This window comes from Centruroides vittatus, unplaced genomic scaffold (assembly GCF_030686945.1).
Source record: "Centruroides vittatus isolate TY-2023 unplaced genomic scaffold, ASM3068694v2 contig_1476, whole genome shotgun sequence".
Lineage (NCBI taxonomy): Eukaryota > Metazoa > Arthropoda > Arachnida > Scorpiones > Buthidae > Centruroides > Centruroides vittatus.
Genome location: NW_027120915.1, coordinates 540,636 through 560,307, shown reverse-complemented (window position 1 = coordinate 560,307; position 19,672 = coordinate 540,636). Strand labels below are relative to the sequence as shown.

Below are 19,672 nucleotides of genomic sequence, written 5' to 3'. Positions count from 1 at the left end.
GAAATCTTCGCCAACCTTCATTCTATAGAATTTTTATTTTTATATTGAGAAATTCATTCTAATTTGTTATATCACAAACATAAGAAAAAGAAATATTAATTGTTATGAAAAAAATTTAATAAATGTTAAACTATTAATATTCAAATGTAATATAAATCCTTATAAATATTCTTTCTTTGTGATGATAATCGTATAAGTAATTAAATCATAGCATTACCAATTATGCATTTAATTACTGATATTATTTTGCGATAACAAGAATAAAATATGCTCGATACATTAATTTTTAATATAACATATGTTAATCACGGCAAAAATGTTTTAATTATAGACAACAACAAAAAATTACGTTCAAAAGTTTCCAGCGACTCTCTGCCGTAAAACGAAATTAAATAGCTACACTTCAATGATTTTATTTCCTACTCTGATATTTTTTCTTTATTTTTTTTGCATAGAAGTATGAATATTTTACATTAAAAAAATATAAAAATATGTTATTTTAAAGAAAGATCGGATAATTTTCTTAACTGCTTCCTAAAAAAAATCAAATAGCAAGAGATTTGAATTTATTTTCAGAAAAATTTATCTTATTAAATAGTGTATTGTTTACTAAAACATTCAAATTATTTTATATAAAAAATTTTATAAATAAAAAAACAATATAAAATTCAGACCACGGATAAATTATTTGATATTTTTAGATATAAATTTTTTATATTAATATGTACTGTACTTAACACATTAACAAATGCTCTTTTCCTCTTAGTACAGACTAAGAGGGAAAAAATATAATAAATAATTTATTTTTTATAAGTTAATGGGATTAAGTAGTTGATTTCGATTAATTTGTTATTTAAAAACGAAACATAAAAGTAAAAGAAAAAAAATGAAAATAGAAAGAATGGGGACCATAAATTGTCACAAGTTTATAAATTATTATAATAAAGATATATTATTTATTTATTTTAAAAAGGCTTCGGTTTAGAAGCTGGCTTCTTATCTTCCAAACTCAGGCCTTTCACATAAAGAAATGAATGTATTTATTCTTTATTCACTTTTTGATCTGACGAAATAGATTTTTTCTAATAACTATGAATTTTTATTTAAAAAGTAAAAAATTACTTATAATTACTTCATGAAAAAAATATTTAATAAGTTTTAAGCGTTTTAAGAAACATAAAAGTTAAAAAGATTTATTTTCAGAGATTGATTTATTCATTCGAATTCCTGAGCAAACTATTTAAAGAATCATATTTAAAAATAAAAATAATAATAAAAAGAAAAGTTGAATGAAACAAAAATTAGATATTAGGTAGAATGAAATGGGATTAGTAAAGAAGTATCGCCAGCTATTATTCTTCGTATACATTTTATTGGGAATCTATTCTAGAAACAAACAGGCAATGAAAATAGGAAATGAGATATCATTAAACTGTCACATGTTTCTGAGAAAAGAAATAAAATAGAAACAAAACTGTAATTTAATAAATGTTAAAGTTAATATAGCAATAAACATATCTTATATTCGTTTTATTCTAAATTCAGAAATAGATATTCTTTATTTTTTTAATTGGAAAATAATTTTTTTCTTTCGGCTGTATGAGCACTAAGAGGGAAATAATTGGAAAATAATTTCCATTATTAATCTCAATAAAAATATATACTTTAATTAAAATCCAAATGACTTCATTTCTAATAACGAAAATAACAAATACAATTATAAATTTATTTTAAATAATTTTTCAATAATTGTAAATATAATAATATTTTATTAGTTATTTTACTTATATTAAGATTATAGCAACACATAATTTGCATTTAATATCGTATTTATTTTATATTTTCTTGTATGTTTATGGTCCCGTTTTCCTAATTAAGTAATTAATTAGAAAACTTGTTATAACATTTCTCTATTAAAATTCAGTTACTTTAACAAGCATTATTCAAGATTTATCAATAAATTTGTTCTGTAAACTTTAGTTGCCATCTACTTCTATTGGAGATAAAAATCATTTTAAAAAATGGATTTAATAGATAAACTTATAGCAAATAAAAAATTTAAATATAAAATATAATTTATAGTATTTTCTTTATACGTTTGAATAAATATTAATTTTCTAATCTAAGCGAATCGAAGAATTTTTTTAAAAGTATTTTTTGACTCAAAATAAGCAAAATTTTTAAATAAATTCACACGAAAATAAGATTTCATACCAATGAATTTTTAGTGTTAGATTAAATATCGCTGTTATTATTATTGTATGTTCCTAAAAATAATTTGTTCTAATAAAAATAACTCAAATACAGCACCTGGATATCCGTTTGTGTTATAAAACCAAGAGATAAATTCTAGTTGAAAAAACGGAAATTTCTAAAGTTATTCTATTTTTATGTTACAAATCATTAGTTGCGATGAAAAATCAGATAAATGCCGACTGTAATGAAAGTATCCTGAGTTTTTTTTTTCTTTTTTATTTTCATATCTTGATTTCAAATTTTGTTCGGTTTAAATATTTAAGTATTCAAAGAATATAATTCTTGAGCTATTGAAATATTTAAATTGCAAAAATGGATATTTCTACTTGATGAATTCTTATGGATATCCTCAAACAATAATAATAATACATTATTGAATGTTATGCCTTTTAAATATTTCATTTAAAAACTTTACTCTAAAAATCATTAAACTGAATTGCTCGAAATTATGCAATTATACGATTTACATAAATTCAAAAAGTGTTTTATTTATAAGAATCAAAGCCGACATAGTTATGAATATAAATATGACATAATTTTTGAACTGAAAAACCTTATTAAAGCAATATAAAATTTAACTTTTGTAAATGTACAGGTGACACACTCCTGATTTAACTAATCTACTTTGTATTAATTTATAATAGAATTTCTTATACAATACTAGTTGAATAAAGATGTTATTAAAGGTATTATCAGCTTCTCGCAATATTTAAATATTATTCAAATATTATCTTAAATATATACTTACCTGTCTGTATTCTAAACGCATGTTTCTTTATATTATGAATAGAAAATTAATTGCAAATTAAATCAAAAGCGTTAAAATTTACACATTTCGTCTCCACGTTAATAAGTAGACTTAATTTAACTTTATCACGATGTGCAATTAAATAAGAACACATTTTTATTTATTTTATTTTAAAATATAATATCTTTCCTTTCTAATATTACATTCGAATTTTTATTTACTCGTTTTAATAACTAATTCATTGCTAAAATATAAAACGAGGGAATTAAAAAGCGCAGCAACAATAATAAAACGGAAACTTAAATACGGACTAAAGCAATTGAAACGTAAAACAATACTTCTTTTAAATAAATAATAAATGCAAAATTTTTTTTTTAAATGAAAGACAAATTTTTCGTATTTTAGCAAAATGTTAAAATCAAAGTATGATGTAGCTTACCCTAATAACGGCTTCAGAAAAGGGCTGATCGAGTAATTCGCTGCCAACTAGCGCCGAGCGGATGAATGTGACGGAAGAGACAACCACTTCTCTTTTATATCGGCAGAGTGTAAGGGGGCGGCCTGACAGATGAAGAACGGCAGATGAAAGTTTATCGCTTGAACAGATTGTATTTGCATTGCACGCCACACAGGTGACGTGTCCTTAATCCAATTAACACTTTGTCATCTCAACCGCAATATTATCAGTACGTAAGCCAAAAAGATTATCTTCAATCTGCGTTATTTACTAGTGTTTCGAGTCTCCATCCAACTCGAAATTTCATTTTTCATCGATGTTACTTAATGAATGTTTAGATAAAATGTAGAGCATATTATCTATTATCTCGAATTAAAATTTTTATCGATAACTACAACTTATCGCTGTATCTATTAAGCATCAACCTTTTTCTTTTTTTTTATCGATTGATCCGATCGAAATTTTGAATTTAAAGTGTAGCGAGTATTCTTGTTATAGTATCTGTAATCTTAAATGATACGTGAATTTACGGTTTAGTATAAATATTTTCTTGCCAGAACTTTTCCCAAATAGAAAAAAACACTCGCGAATATCTTTCTATTCGCCGAAAACCGTTTCTATTTTTATATGAGATGCGTCGATAAAATTTATTTTCTATCTTTTTATGGTAGCGTATGAAATAAGAAACGAAGAAATTAAATATATTTCATTCTTTTACGTTTATAAAATATTTTTATTTATTATAGCAAAGTCCGTGAAGAAAGTTTTAAAAATAACATAAACTAGAGCATTGGAAGACAACAAGAGACGAGAAAAATCGAAAATAAATAATATTTCGAGAAACGTTGTTTATGAAATTAAACTAAGTGATCTCGTTTTCAATATAATGAAATTATTTTTACCGTTCTTTTAATTTATCACAATAATATAAGTCAGAAATTATACGAAGGACATGAAAATAAATTTAGATTTTATCAATACATCAATCATGTAGGCCTGTAATAAATCGTTTCGTTTTATAGCAACAAACTAAAATGATATATACTTAAATTTATTAGTTTGTAAATAAAAATTAAACTAAATTTCTGTTAGTTTTTGTAAATGACCTTTTATAATTATCTTTATAATAAATTAATAATAAAAACCAGTAACACAGACAGCGTATTCGAATTATATAGTATTGCAACTTCTGCTTATCTAATAGGCTCTCCATTTTCTCTGTTCGTGAACTTTAATTAGATCTTTTCAATTTAAAATATACTCAATATTTCTAGTATATACGTCTAGAGATAAGATATATTCGATTTTAAAAATTCATAAATTACATTACTAAACAATATCCCTTATAATGATCAATCAGTAATTATATATGGTTCAATAAGAAATTTAAAAGATATTAATATTAAAATTAATTTCTCTCGTTATTTCAATCAAATAAATAATTTGTTAATACTGAAGTTTAAGCTCATTCTATATTTAGTATTCGGAATAAGTGTAGGTTACAGTATTAAAATATCGTCGACTGGCTGAAATAGTAAGAGAAATAAGTTTAGTCTATTATAAAAACGAATAAAATATAATTAAAATTATTAATTCTATTGAATTGTATATTGTATCTTCATTTTATTCTATATTTTTTCCCAATATCGGAAATTTCTAGAGATTATATGAAGCTATATGAATTTGACAGGTGGATTCGTCTAATTAATTTATAAATTACTTTTTAAATATAAATAAGCGGTTTTAATTATTTATTCAGTTGAAACATTCGAAGAATGTTTTTGGAACTTTAAATATTTACTTTATTATTTCAATAAACTCTATAAAATGGTATTGTAAAAACTAAAATTCTTCATGATTAGAATTTACAATTAATCTTTTTCGGTTCTATTAATATTTAGGAGTTAGGTAGAAGTTAATATACTTCCATGCTAAAAAATACTGTTTCTATATTTTAGTAATGGTTTTTATATGTATAATATTGATTTATAGATACTTTTTTATTCCTTAATTCAATTAATTTTATTTCCTGTAATTTGACTTTATTTCTTTAACATTTTTCTAATCGTTAAATAAGAATAATTAACGTAGAAATAATAATGTAACGCCTTAATGTAATGACCGCATTAAAATAATTTAAAGTTTTTATTTAATAATAATAATAATAATTTCTGAATTTCTATTCGGATAGAAAATTTGTATAATCGTGTTCATTATTACTAAATAAACATTTTCATACCATTAAATGTTATTTGTTAATAATTTTTCTAAATTTTTATTATATTTAATATAAATGGTTTTGTTTATTGGTGTAATAGTGGTCAATCGTTCCGCATCAGATTGTACCAAATATATTATAAGAAAGATATTAAAAGCCAATTAATACAGTTATGAAACATTTAAATAGTGACAACTAAATCTATATGTAACGTACAGAAACTCGGAAAGTTGTCACTCAGAATTTAACAGTAATAAAAATAATAAAATACACTGTATACTATTATGAAATTATTATACAATATTTTTCCCAATATTTAATCTTCTTCTCTATCTTCTTCTTCTAAAATATATTTTCTTCTAAATAAACTGTCTCATTTGCCTTTTACTGACTCACCTGATGTCGCTCGAATTTTTTACATGATTTTTTAAACGTGTAACGTATTTCGATCGATTATTTATATGAAATTACTATGATGGCTTGCTTACTTCACATTACATTGATATTAGGATAAGAACTCTTTCCGCTCCTACCAGAAATACTTCACGTTTCTATTCTCCTTTCTGACATCTCTACATTACAATCGGATCTTTCTTCCTCCGTTATTATAAATCAGTTATTTATATAGAAAATATGTACGGAATACCACATTTAGAAATTTAATTGTAAAAAAATATTATATAAGTTATTTCTTAACGTTGAATTTTACTGTGTTTTGTTTTAAGCTTTTTCTGTGTGTTTTGTGCGTTTATTTGTTATTGTTTTAAATTAATTTTAAATTTAAAAAATGCTTTAAAAAATTCTTTAAAAAATTCAAGGGTGGCGGCACAATCACAATAAAAATACATTAAATTTTTTAATATGTTTGCATATCGAAGAGGACGAGTAGCCTCAAATAAAAAGTTGTGTATCATAGTTTAATATACTTTTCTTTACTATACAATATTGTAGGATCATACAATGATAAACCTGTAGTTCTCTTATTCTTTAATATATTTCACAAGATCATAAAAACTATCACTTCTTTAAAAATCAATATACAGAAATTGTTGTCTAATAAAAAGCATAACATAATAAATATGAATTAGAAAATAGATAACAGTTTTTATTTTATTATAAACCAAGTACTTTAAAATAATCAAATTATGTGATAGTTTATTTTTAAACTACTGTATAATTATAAATTTTGTTGTCACCTTAGAATCCTATCAGACAAAATCTACCTATAAAAAATACTACAAAAAAAATCCTATCGGAGAAATTCCTACTAAGACAAGATCCTAATTTCCTAACAAAGGAAAAATATAATGTTCACTTTAACATTTTTCCAAGTGCTAAAGAAATCTTTCTAGCATTGCATGAGTATATTACAAGTACTGTACCTTAGTTTCTCTGCGATGTTTATACTAAAATAAATTCATTCATTCAAAAAGAAATATGTGTAAATCTCGCAAAAGTTTCGCAGAAATACGTGAATTTTTCAAGTATAAGAATAAAGTATAAATTAAAAATGCGATTTTCTCAAATCCTGCGGTAACACACGAAGCTTATAATAAGCCAACATTGTGCAGTCTAGTATTTTAAATTATTTGTAATTTTTTTTATTTTATATATATTATTTAAATACTACGTTTAAATACTACAGTTTTTATTTTATATATTATTTAAATACTTTATATTATAGACATAGTATTTAAATAATATATGCACAAATATGCACTAGTATTTAATTTAATAACACTAATTTAATGCTTTTTAAAGACCGAAATTTACATAGTCTGTAATATAAAGTTATTTCGGTCTTTAATTTTTCGGTCTGTAAATTTCAGTCTTTAAAAAGCATTAAATTAGTGTAATAATGTATGATTATTAAATAATTATTACAGGTTTATATCAAATAGTTTAAAAAGTAAATGGTGTACATAATTTTTAGTTGAACATGTAATATAGCTGGGAATTACATAGTAGAAATTATAGGAGTTTACAGAAACGATTCAAAGAATACGAAGCAGTTGTTAGATTAAAATATAATTAATCGGTAATTTTTCTTCACTGTAAAAAATAACTGTAATACAAAGGATGAACAGTATAAATTTTAAAAGAAAAATAATTGTAAACTGTGTAAACATTTTCGAGTTACATGTTTGGAAGTAAAGCTTTAATTAGCAAAATGGCAGCAATGCAGTCGAAGTTGGAAGGCAATATATGAATGTTCTATATTGGACCACCGATCCAATGTAGATTCCACCTTAGATTCGATATACAGTTTACTTGTATACTGTCTGACATTTTATTTTTAATAGAATATATATCGAATACCAAAATATCAAAATATAAAAGTGCAAAATTTAATGAGAATGAAAAATCCTGGTTTTCTAAACTGTGTGGTGAAGATAATCAGGAAGCTATGATACAATGTATGCGTTGTCAGGATTGGGTTCATGAAGTTTGTGCAAAGGTGGTGCATATTATAAATATTATTATGTTCTCTGCGGTGATTTTGAAGACACTGTTTTTGAAGACACAAATAAGTAATGTGCGAAATTAGCGGAACCACTTTCCACTACATTTTATTTGCGATCCAATTTAAAACTACAGCGGTCAATTTTGGAAAAAGTTGCCTACATTGGACTAATTGATATAATTGGATTAAAATGACTTTAAACTGACAATTAAAGTCCATCGTTACTGAGCCGAGAGACGTTTTACCAGCTCAAATTACGTTCTTAAGTCACATTTTCCTTATGGGATCCCATATTGGGCCTTTTCCTTACAAATCTTGTATACATTTAAAGTAAATAATATACAATATATATGTTGTCGTAAAAAGGCCCAGATGACGTGTTAACGTGTTACGTTGCTGCTACGTAGCAGATAATACTGCAGTATCTTCACTTGTCACGGATGGATTGTTGTTCGAAGAACATGCGACTGTCTACATTTATTCAAAGTTCATGAAAGTTAGTCCTTGGCAAACTGTTATAAAAAATCTATCTGAAAAATAACGCCATATGCTGTATTACTGTTATTAAGGCACTGTGAGTGTTCCTAATAAAGCGTACCGCAATAATGGTGAACTTTATTCGAAACAATATGAAATTTGATAAACTGTCATAGCAACTTTGTTCTTTCGGGGTTAACTATGCTTATTACGGGAAAAAAGAGTAAACTGAATTCCTGAAGACGGGGCCAAGGCTCTGAATGCTATGAAAAATGTACAAGTCAAAGAAACGTAACTAGCATGTTTAGCTTTCCTCATAGAACTTTAACTAATCATTGAAAAACATTTATAACGGATATGAAAATAGAGAAAAGATCACTACTGTCGAAATCATATGAACAGAAATTGGTACAATGAATTCTGCGTATTTCACACATGGAGTTCCCGACCCCCAAAAGTCTTACACGTTGTGTTTTCGAAATCAACAATATACAAACTTCCTTTAATGGAAACCAATAATGTGTTATGATGAATGCATTGATTATCAGCCTGGGAATGTGGATGTATTTATTTGCTCAACGTGAGACGAAAATTAATAAGCCATTGAATTTCGATAGCGGCCCTTACTTGGAACGGTACTCCTAAAAAGGCCCGATATAAAGGTTTCTAAAAATCATACTTTTAGTTATTTGCTGAATAACAACACTAATCACTGCCATGTATGTGTTTCGTTTGCACATGGGTTAATTAATATGTTTCAGTCGTTGTTACGCCACCTTATTTTACCTTACACCTTTAAACATGTTAAGCGGGCTTATTCGGACAACGTATGTTATATATATAGCAAGGTTTAAACCAGAAAATGAAATTAATCTGAAGATATGATATTGCTAAGCTTTAAACACGTAAAAGTAAGGGCTTTTTCTTTTAATATAAAACGTAGATAAGCGTTTTAAGTATTGAAATTTTTCCAAGAATAATAATTTTTATGATATTCTTAAAGTTCCATTCAGATAAGTTTTAGAAACTATTGAAGTTTCCAATATATATAAAAAGAAATTGTAAAGCGAAAGTGAATTTTATTGTGTTATAGTATATACTTTTTTAAAGATTATCTGAAACAATTAATGAACTTGATATTTGAGAAATTTTTCTCAATTGCTAATATAATACCTTTATTTTTAACTTTAAAAACTGAAGACAATCTCTTAGATCGAAACTCATTTTGATTGAATAAAGTTATTGAAGCTGTCTACCGATTCGTTGGTGCATATAGAATGTTCTAGTATTGAATTTTTAATACATTGATATACGTAGTTCTTAAATTTATTTAGATCTAACAAAAATATTGTTGTATATAAGATAAATATCGATTTTCTGCAAAGTTCATAATTAAAATGTTGAATTCCTCAAGCAAATTTTAGTTACTTTTACTTAAAAGCTTAACTATTTCATGAATGCAAACTTTGAATCGTCTAGTTAAAAAAGTGAAAATACAAACAAAATCATGATATTCGAATTATTATATCTGAAAAACAAAACATTTATTTTTATTTTTAAATATATTTATATATTTTAATTAATTAATTAATTGGAGAGTATTTACAAGTGTATTAGAAGAAATTTTCATGTTTTTTTTTCTTTTAATTTTGAAAATAACTGAAGACACAATGATTACTAATATCGACATACTTTAAGCAATTTCTGTGTATGTGTATGAGTTAATTTGCTTGTTCGTTTGTCTGGGTATGTACATGTACAGTACGTATACAGATTATACAGGATAGCAGGCTGTTAAATGCTGATTCTGCTAACCATTGCTAAACATCTGTTAACTATATATATAACTGAAACTGAGAAATCAGTCTCACAGTTATATATACAGTTAACTCCCGGTAAATCGGACTAATAGGAAGTGAAGGTTGTCCGAGTCAGCGGGGTATTTTTTCCGATAACTTGGTAAACGAAAAACTGGATATACATACAGATCAGTAACTTATTATAATCAGTTCTATATTAAAGTTTAGTAAGCTTTAGTAGGTTATACAATGAATTTATTATTACAAGAAATCAATTCAAAAATTTTATGTAGTACAACGTAAACTGTTTTATTAAATTACTCATTAATTAATTATAATTTTTCTCTTGTCGAGAAATTTTAAATTTTTATATAATTTTTTGAAAAAGTTTGTCAAGTTAGTAGAGTTTTTTTAAAGCTTACAGATAGATTCTTTAGATTCTAAAATACTTACAATATTCTATATATGTGTAAATTTCACATATCTGTATGCAAAGTACACAATATAATTTAATTTAATTTAACTAAATAATTTTACATAATACTAAACTTTTAAATAATTCGAAAAAACAAAAAAAAACTAAATATGCTAACTTACAATTACATAAATTTTTAAAAATTAATTAATTTTGCTTAATAATTTTCCTACTTTCCGGTTTTTTTTTATTCGGAATATAATTATTTCTCACTTTCTATTAACTAAAAAACAGAAATTACTTTTAAAAAAATTTTATGATAATGAAGTTAGACCTTAAGGCATTACAGACTACGCTTAAATGATATCATATATTCAACTAATGTCTATTTAGGAAATTGCTTTAAATTAATAAACACATATTTTTTAATAAATCTATTTGCTTTCACGATATTATAAAAAAAAGTTATTGTAATCACTACGAAATACATAAACTACAGTAATAGATTTAAGTTAGATTTACTGATGCATTAATAAACAACGATTATAAAATAATAAAAATGTTCTGTGAAATAGTTAGATAGACTTAAAAACTAATGTAGTAATTCTAATTCCATCGTGACTTTTTGCTTTACATACATATTGAAAATAATCAGAAAAAGTGACAGCTTGTTCTAATTAAAAAGTTAGTAACCGAAACATCGTAACTTATATTAAAATATTTATATTCATATCCCACGTGTACAACTTTCAAATAAGTTTTACGCCAAATGTCACACAAAAAAATACTGTTATAACTTTTTATACTGCAAAGCATTGAATTTAGTAAAAGTTGTCAAATAAACTTAAATTACAATAGTTATAAATGTTCTTACCGTATACTTTATTACCAAGAGCATTTTTTGAATAAAAAGAAATCTTTGAAATTGCCAAACTCAGAACAACAAAACGGTAATCTTTCTTCAAAACTTTCTGTAGACTATTTCAGTGCTGCAAAGGCTTATTAAGTGTTTACCCTACATAATGTTTATAGAATTATATTTACTTACACTGTCTTTAGGATAGTCTATTTATTTTATACATAGGCCTATATACGGGGGGGTGCAAAAGTAGATATACAGTTGAGAATCTGAGAAATACAAATGTTTGGTGTTCATTATTATTATTTTTATTATCTTTTATTAGTTCATATTTCTTATTTGTGATTTAATTTGTACATAAAAATAAATATTTTTTTTCCTATTTCCTCCCTGTATGTTTTTTCCATAATACCTACTTTTTCGCCCCTCTCTGTATATTGTAAATTTATATAATTCTACTTAAATATATAATTAAGCAAATTTGAACAGTGGAAAAACTAAAATTTTTGAAGTTGATCGTCATTAGAAGAATAAACTTAAAAAATTTTTATGGTAATATCTTATGCTATGGATATGCAGAATCGATCGAGGATGTCTCAAGGATTAAAAAAGTTCGTGCCTTGATATTAGTCAAATACGAAAAAGTGATATAATTCGCGATAAAATAAATTTTAATTTTGACAAAGACTTCTCTTCGACCACTACGCAAAATCCTGACTTTTGCTCTTTGACTACAAAACAGCAAAAACTTTGTCGCTCGCTCGCTTACTGATTCTCATTTGCATAGATTTACTCTTAATCGTTCGTCAAATTAATCTTTCACAACAGAATGAATGACATAACATCCCTTAATAAAACAAAATCTTATTAATTTCAATCTGTCTAAATATTTAAAAATGCTGTTATATATAAAAAAAGAATAATAGATTTAGCATCCATTGTATATATAAAGGATTTAAAAAGTTCTGAATTGTTAATTATCAAAGTTTAGCGTGTTCGATCGATTGAAAACAATCATTTTTTAGGAAATTATTAATTGTAAAAGAATACATTAGACAGGATTTTATTCATAAATGTTAATCAAATTTTCTTCTTCGACGGAAGGGGCGAACAATATTCTGTCAGCATCTCATTTAAAATTTTACAAAAAATTATAAAATCTTTATCATCAAATATATTAAATTAAAACAAAATTATTTTTGAATATACTATTTTAAATAGGTAACGTATATATCTATTTACAATTTATTATAATCGAAAATAATTTTGAAATGTCCATCAAAATTATCAAAACAATAGCATTCGTTCGTTGGTTTTTCGAGTGAATGATTGAATTAAGATCTCGAATTATTTATTCTATAGTTTCAAAGATTTATATTAAATAAATAATTTCACGCTGCATTTTTAAGAGTGCACAAAAGAGTGGTAATTAGTAGCGTGGAATTATTTATTTGACAAATTTTAGGAGTTTTTATAAAGATTTATGTTAATTTCATAGTTGCAATAAATTAATCTTGAAATCTACTGGGATTATTTTGAATAAAATCTTTATTCTTTATGCATTTAATTATGTACATACACATATGTATATAGTGATTTCAAAACGAATTTACCGCAACTATGAAATTAACATAAATCTTTATAAAAACTCCTAAAATTTGTCAAATAAATAATTCCACGCTACTAATTTCCACTTTTTCTTCTGCACTCCTAAAAATACAGTGTGAGAAATTATTTATTTAATATAAATCTTTAAAACTACAGAATAAATAATTCGAGATCTTAATTCATTCACTCACTCGAAAAACCAACGAATGCTACTGTTTTGATGGTTATTTCAAAATTATTTTCAATTGTAAATAAATATATACGTTATCTATTGAAAATAATACATTTAAAAGATAATTTTATTCTAATTTAATATGTTTGACGATAAATGTTTTATCATTTTTGTACAGTTTTAAATGATATGATGACAGAATACTGTTCTCCCCTTTTGAATATATAAAATAAAATAACATATTTATATAAATTTCAAATTTTGTTGTAGATCAAACACTTTTCGAAACATTAACTAAATTATGCTTTAATTAAGTTATAAAATATGTATAATATCAAGCAAGAAGTAGGCTTTTGCAAACACTGCAATATGGAAAAGTAAGATGAATAACAAAGAATAAAATACAAATTTCATTTGATGTTATTATTGTTATAATTTCTGATATGTTTATACTTTCATAACTATGTAATATAATGATTTTATTTCTTTTTCTCCTTTTATATTCGTTTCAAAAATTACATTTTAATATTTAATGGTAATTCTAAATAGCATTATTATAATATTTGCTCATGTAGAGTAATTAAATAAAAAATTACTAAAACGTCAGTTAATCAAAGTTAAGAGATGAGTTTTATTAAGAATAAATTATGTAAATTGAGTATATAGATGCCTTTACGCTGTTTCACATTTATTATTTACAAACTGAAACAAATCTATATAAAATCAACAGATGGCGCCACAAAATATTCAATAATGTAATTTATTAAAGGTCAGAAAGCATTCCATATTTCAACTAAATTCCTATGTTTGTGTCTAAAAAAGTACTTTAAAAATTTATTTTATTTATTTATAAAAGATTTAAATTTTCGTTTAAAATAGTTACATTTATATTAATTAGTTTAAATCTTTTATAAACAATTACTTAAGCAGGTGTTTTTCATTATGAAAATGGCTACACGACAACATTGATGTTACATAAAACAATTGAAAAATTCTTGTGTTCAAGAAACGGCAAAACAGGCTCGCTTTACCCTGAACTCCATATCAAGCTTTATATCCTGTTTGCATTGCATGTTTTACATTACATTACATTACATTACATTACATGCAGATTTTACGGAAATTATGTCAGCAATATACAGTGATATTTCATAAAATTTATTATTTACGTTTATATTTTTTTGTGTTTAATGTATAAATGTATAAACACAATTTATCTACTATGGTCTGAAGAGGACCAACAGATGGCCAAGACATTTAGGTGGATAGTAAATGAAATAAAATCGCCTTCAATAAACCCTTGCAAGTCTTTATGATTGGTGTAAAATAGAAAGGGATACCCGTGTATTTCTCGAAAGTTCGAATAAGTAATTTAGTCCTTTCAAGTATAAACATAAAAGTATATATTAGAAGTATAGTTATTATTACACTTGTAGAAGAAACACTAAAAAATAAATAAATAAATAAAAGAATCATCATGTAGTTGTTCCTTTTACACCTTTGGAATACAACAATAGTCTTATAAGGACGTCGATGAAGTCGATCTTTTCTTGAAGGCTCTCGTCCGCCTCAATACGCAAATATAAATATTAAAAATGCCATGAAAAGGTCCATTCCGCTGACACCTTCATCAGATTATTGTTGGATCCTGAAGGTGTGAAAAGGACGAATATATAAAGATACTTTTGTGCTGTTTAGTGTTTTTTCTGCAAGTGTGATAAAAACAATTAAGATGTTAGGCCTATTTGAAAAAGTTGATATGTGAAATAAATTAATACTGTATCATTGCATTATTTTATTGAAATCAATTTGAAAAAGTAAATGAATTGTTTCAAGACAATCTTGAAACAATTTATTTACTTTTTCAAATTGATCTTGAAACTTAATGAAATCATGTCATGGCGTCAGGATCGCCGTAAAACAAGCAAACATCGTGAGATTTTGCTACCCAGCGAGTCTATACGCCGTTAAACATTTAAACATTACCTAGTTTATACTCTATCAGATTGTCGGACAACAGACCCATCTGTCAACCACGGTTAGCCAAGAAAATCGCTTATTGTTGGCTTCGCTTAACACATTATGATACTCAAGTATCATAATGTATTGGCCAAGGTGTGGCATGCTCAGAAAGGACGGCAAAAATTGAAATTTAAAATACATACTACATATATGATATATGCTATTTCTATACTAACTTCCATCTCATAAAAATATTATACTTATCAGAAATTTGATAACAAATATATATGTATTTATTTAAATTTCTCCTCTTTTAAAGAATTTGTAAGTTAGAAAATAGATTTATATTCCTTTATGTTTATGACATTATTATATTGAAATAATTTTTTTTAATTTGTGAAAGTGTCTTTTAAATACCATTTAATTTTCATTGGGAGTGGTAAAGTAACATTCGCCTTATTATGGTCCTGTATAGCGAAAATTTTTCTTTTATATAGGCCTAATATTAGCGTTTCACCACTAATCGTAAATATCACAGCATACGAATACCAATAATTATGTTTGTTCTTAAAAATACTTTATATCTTTATACTAATTTTGAATTTTTACGTGATTAATTGTTAATCTTTAAATTAATTTTAAAATAACAAAAATATTAATTTTTGATATTTTATATTAAAAAGTTTTTATTTCAATACGAAAATCGAGTAATAGTAAATAGTAAAATTTTATTTAAATAACTTTTTTGTTACCATTTAATCTCAAAAAATAGCGAAAAATCAGATTTAATTTGATGGCAAAATATTGACAAAATGATAGAAGAGATTAGAATGATAGATCAATTAATATATCAATGCTTCTTATATAGGATCTTATAACATCGCATTTCTCTATGATAAATACCCCGATAATAATTTTTAATATATCTGTTAGTATAAAGTCTATAATTTGGGAGCTAAACAAACATAAATTCGACATATTCCAATTACTTAATAAAACAAGAAATTTGATTATTTTTTAAATTTGATTTCTAGGAATAAATCTCTACAACTTCTAAATTTAAATCATTTTTAATGCTCAAGAAAGAAGTTTTTGAACTAAATATTACATGTTTGAATCTAAATATTCATGATATTTTATGAGAAATTGATCCCATTTATCACTGCTCACATATTTTGATCGAATCCATTTAAGATCTAAATTTATAACTGACATTTGAATTGGTTTGAATTTGATTTTTCATCACTAGGTCCTGAGCGGTTACAGTTTTTCTTGTTATAGATATATTTCAGTCGTTTCTCAAAATAGCTAACACTCGTGCTACACAAAAAAAAATCGAATCGAAGTATGATCGATCACAATATCAGATTCAAACCCAGATACAATTGTATGGTAATAGGTGAGTATTTTCTCAAGAAACCTTTGTATCCAAAGATAGAAGTTTAAACTTACGACTTATTCTTTAAGAAATTGAAAACTTCTTAAGGAATTTACATTTCCAATTTTACAGAAATCTTAAAATCACTTCAGTTTTATTTGCTTGTCGTTAATTAATTTTTAAATAAATAAAACTTATGCGAAAGAATTTAATTAAAATTAAAGGATATAAATTTAACTAGGTTTTAATTTATTGAATTTTTATACCAATTTTACATTTTGTTTGATTTCCTCCATTTTTTTTTTTTTTTTCATTTGCAGCCTTTCCTTCGATAGAATTTGTTTTAATTGATAAAACATCATCATTATCATCATCATTTCAATTCACGTTATCTCCGAAACAATTATATGATATTTTTGTATCATTATAAACTTTTTATTTAGTCATTTTCTATATTTACAACTTATGTTACTCCGGTATATCTTCTATAGATAATTTATAAAGAGAAGTCAAACAGTCAGACCTCTTAGCTGCATTTAATCATTTTTACGTGACCCCGTCCACATCATCAACTTCTTGTAATCTTATTTATTTCGTGCTTTCTCTTCCATTTTGTTTTCCTGTTTTTATTGTTTTCCTATGATTTTGTACCTTTTTTTCTATCAATTTAATATAATCTAGATCAATCCTTTTAAGTTCTATTTTATTACAGTTCCTTCTTTCTTTGATTCATTATTGGCAAATACAGATATTTCTGTAGTCTTATTCGAACAATTCATTTACTTGATAAACTAATTCAATTACATTGATTTAAATTAATTTATTTATAATGTAAAACCAATATCATATCTGTTCTAATATTGTAACTAATATTGTAAAAATCATGGGAAAAATAATTTACTACTACTGAACAAGTGCGTGCTTAATACAACAGTTTATTTTTCATTAGGACGTTTTTTGACAACAAATAAGAGCTTCAGTAAAAATGCCATTTGTTCTCTATTCCTTTGCAAAAAATAAAAATGTCTATTTATAATGTACAGTACTGTACATATTAACAGATATTAACGAGAAAAAATTTATTAATGAAAAAGTAAATTATAAAATGATTTTGAGTAGAGGAGACTGGGGCTAGTTGTTACAATTTTAGCTTAGCAGTTTTACTTTTCAGGCTGTTACATATAATAGAGGGAAATGATAGCGATCGGTCAAAAAATTGCCTCTTCCCCAATATTTCTACATTTTTGAATTCAGAGGCCATTAAAACGTCGAAAAATACAAAAAAAAATCGGTTTTTTATGTATGGATGTTAGTGTATATCGGGGAAGCACGATTTTGTTCATCCACTTTAAAGCTTAATAACTCCTGTACGTTTTGTAAAAAATTTCCGAAATTTTGCATGGAGGTTTGTGTATTAGGGTGATTGATGCCATTAAATTTTAGTGATTAAACGTGGAGAGGATGGAGGGATAAGGGGTTCGTGTGTATATTTTTTTTTCAATTAAATATTTGTATATTATAAACTTAAAAATCTTGAATATTTGGAACTCTTTCAAATGTAACAACTTGACCCACAGCGGGGCAAGTTGTTACACTAAATTGTTTATATAAAAATCAAACATAAGAAAACATTAAGATAGAAAAACACTAACGTATTGTCCTCTTTAAACGTGTTGTTGGAATGCTTGACTTTTTGGATATCTGCAAATGTTATGAGAGATAATCTGCAGATTTTCTTTCCTTGACATCCTTCGCTACTTTCTCATATACAGTAGACTCTTCCATCTCCGAACTAATGTGGGCGGGAGTGATCTGGATATCACGTCAGCAGTGATTGATGCATTGTACGGACTTTTACGGACTTCAAGGCAACCTTAATAAAAAAAATTTAAAATGTGCACACTGCAGTGTGGAAAGGTAAGATTTGGAAGGTGTACAATATTCTCGAAAATTTTTGATTGCCATTGATCAGTCCAGATAAGGGATAAACTGTATATGGGAGAGTCCACTGGTGCGCCTTCGTCTATTGATCCTTTGAGTTTTCCTTTTATGGTTGTACCATTCTTTGAAGAGAAAACCGAAAACAATGACTTATAAAAAGCGTGAAGTAAATTACAATGTAGCGATGTGCCAAATGCGCGTTGTAACAACTAGCCCGTAGAGTCAGCTTTACCTTTAACTCAGTCCTATTTGTAAACTAAGCAAACAGATTGGCACGAAATTAAATATAAATAGAACGTAACATCAACATGTGCAATAACGGTAACATACTTCAGATCTTCAAGGCAAATTCATGCGTGAAACATAACCAAAAGAAAATATTTTTAGAACATAAAATGAGAAAACCCTCACAACTTTAGTTCACTTGCCATTACATATCCAAATTTTACATGAGATAAGCTTGTACAATAGACCACGTGTTCCGTGGGTAATGAGGTGCTGAAATTAGTTATTTATTTAAATAAATTAATTAAATCTATTATTCTGAATTTTTTGTTGTCATGAGAGTTCAAATTATTGGCCAGTTACATTCGTACAATAAAAATTATTCTTTTGAAAAAAGTCTAACCACAATAAGTATAATTATTATTAAATTATGGTTATAATTAAACTTTTCCTATTCATCACTTTCTGGAATAATATCTAATGAATGGATTGCAATGGAATTTGGAGAATACTTGAGATTTACGAATGGCAATTTTGTGAGAAAAATTTGTTTAGTTTCGACCCGATAATTGGGAGAAAATGGTACATCGTTTAATCTTCATATATTCTACTGATTCAAATTACGATTTTCTTACTAATAATAGGCGCTACGGCAACTACTTGGACAGAATACACGATAAAATATGAAAGATG

General features: G+C 25.6%; 1 protein-coding gene across 1 annotated transcript in view; it reads right to left on the bottom strand.

Moving 5' to 3' along the window:
• Window positions 1-3,501, bottom strand: part of LOC136968416 (uncharacterized) — a 42,480-nt gene extending 38,979 nt beyond the window's left edge. Inside the window, exon 1 of the mRNA XM_067262437.1 lies at window positions 3,444-3,501. The gene's annotated coding sequence lies outside the window, so the exon portion shown is untranslated. The remainder of the gene's footprint in view (window positions 1-3,443) is intronic.
• Window positions 3,502-19,672: the final 16,171 nt, after the last annotated feature.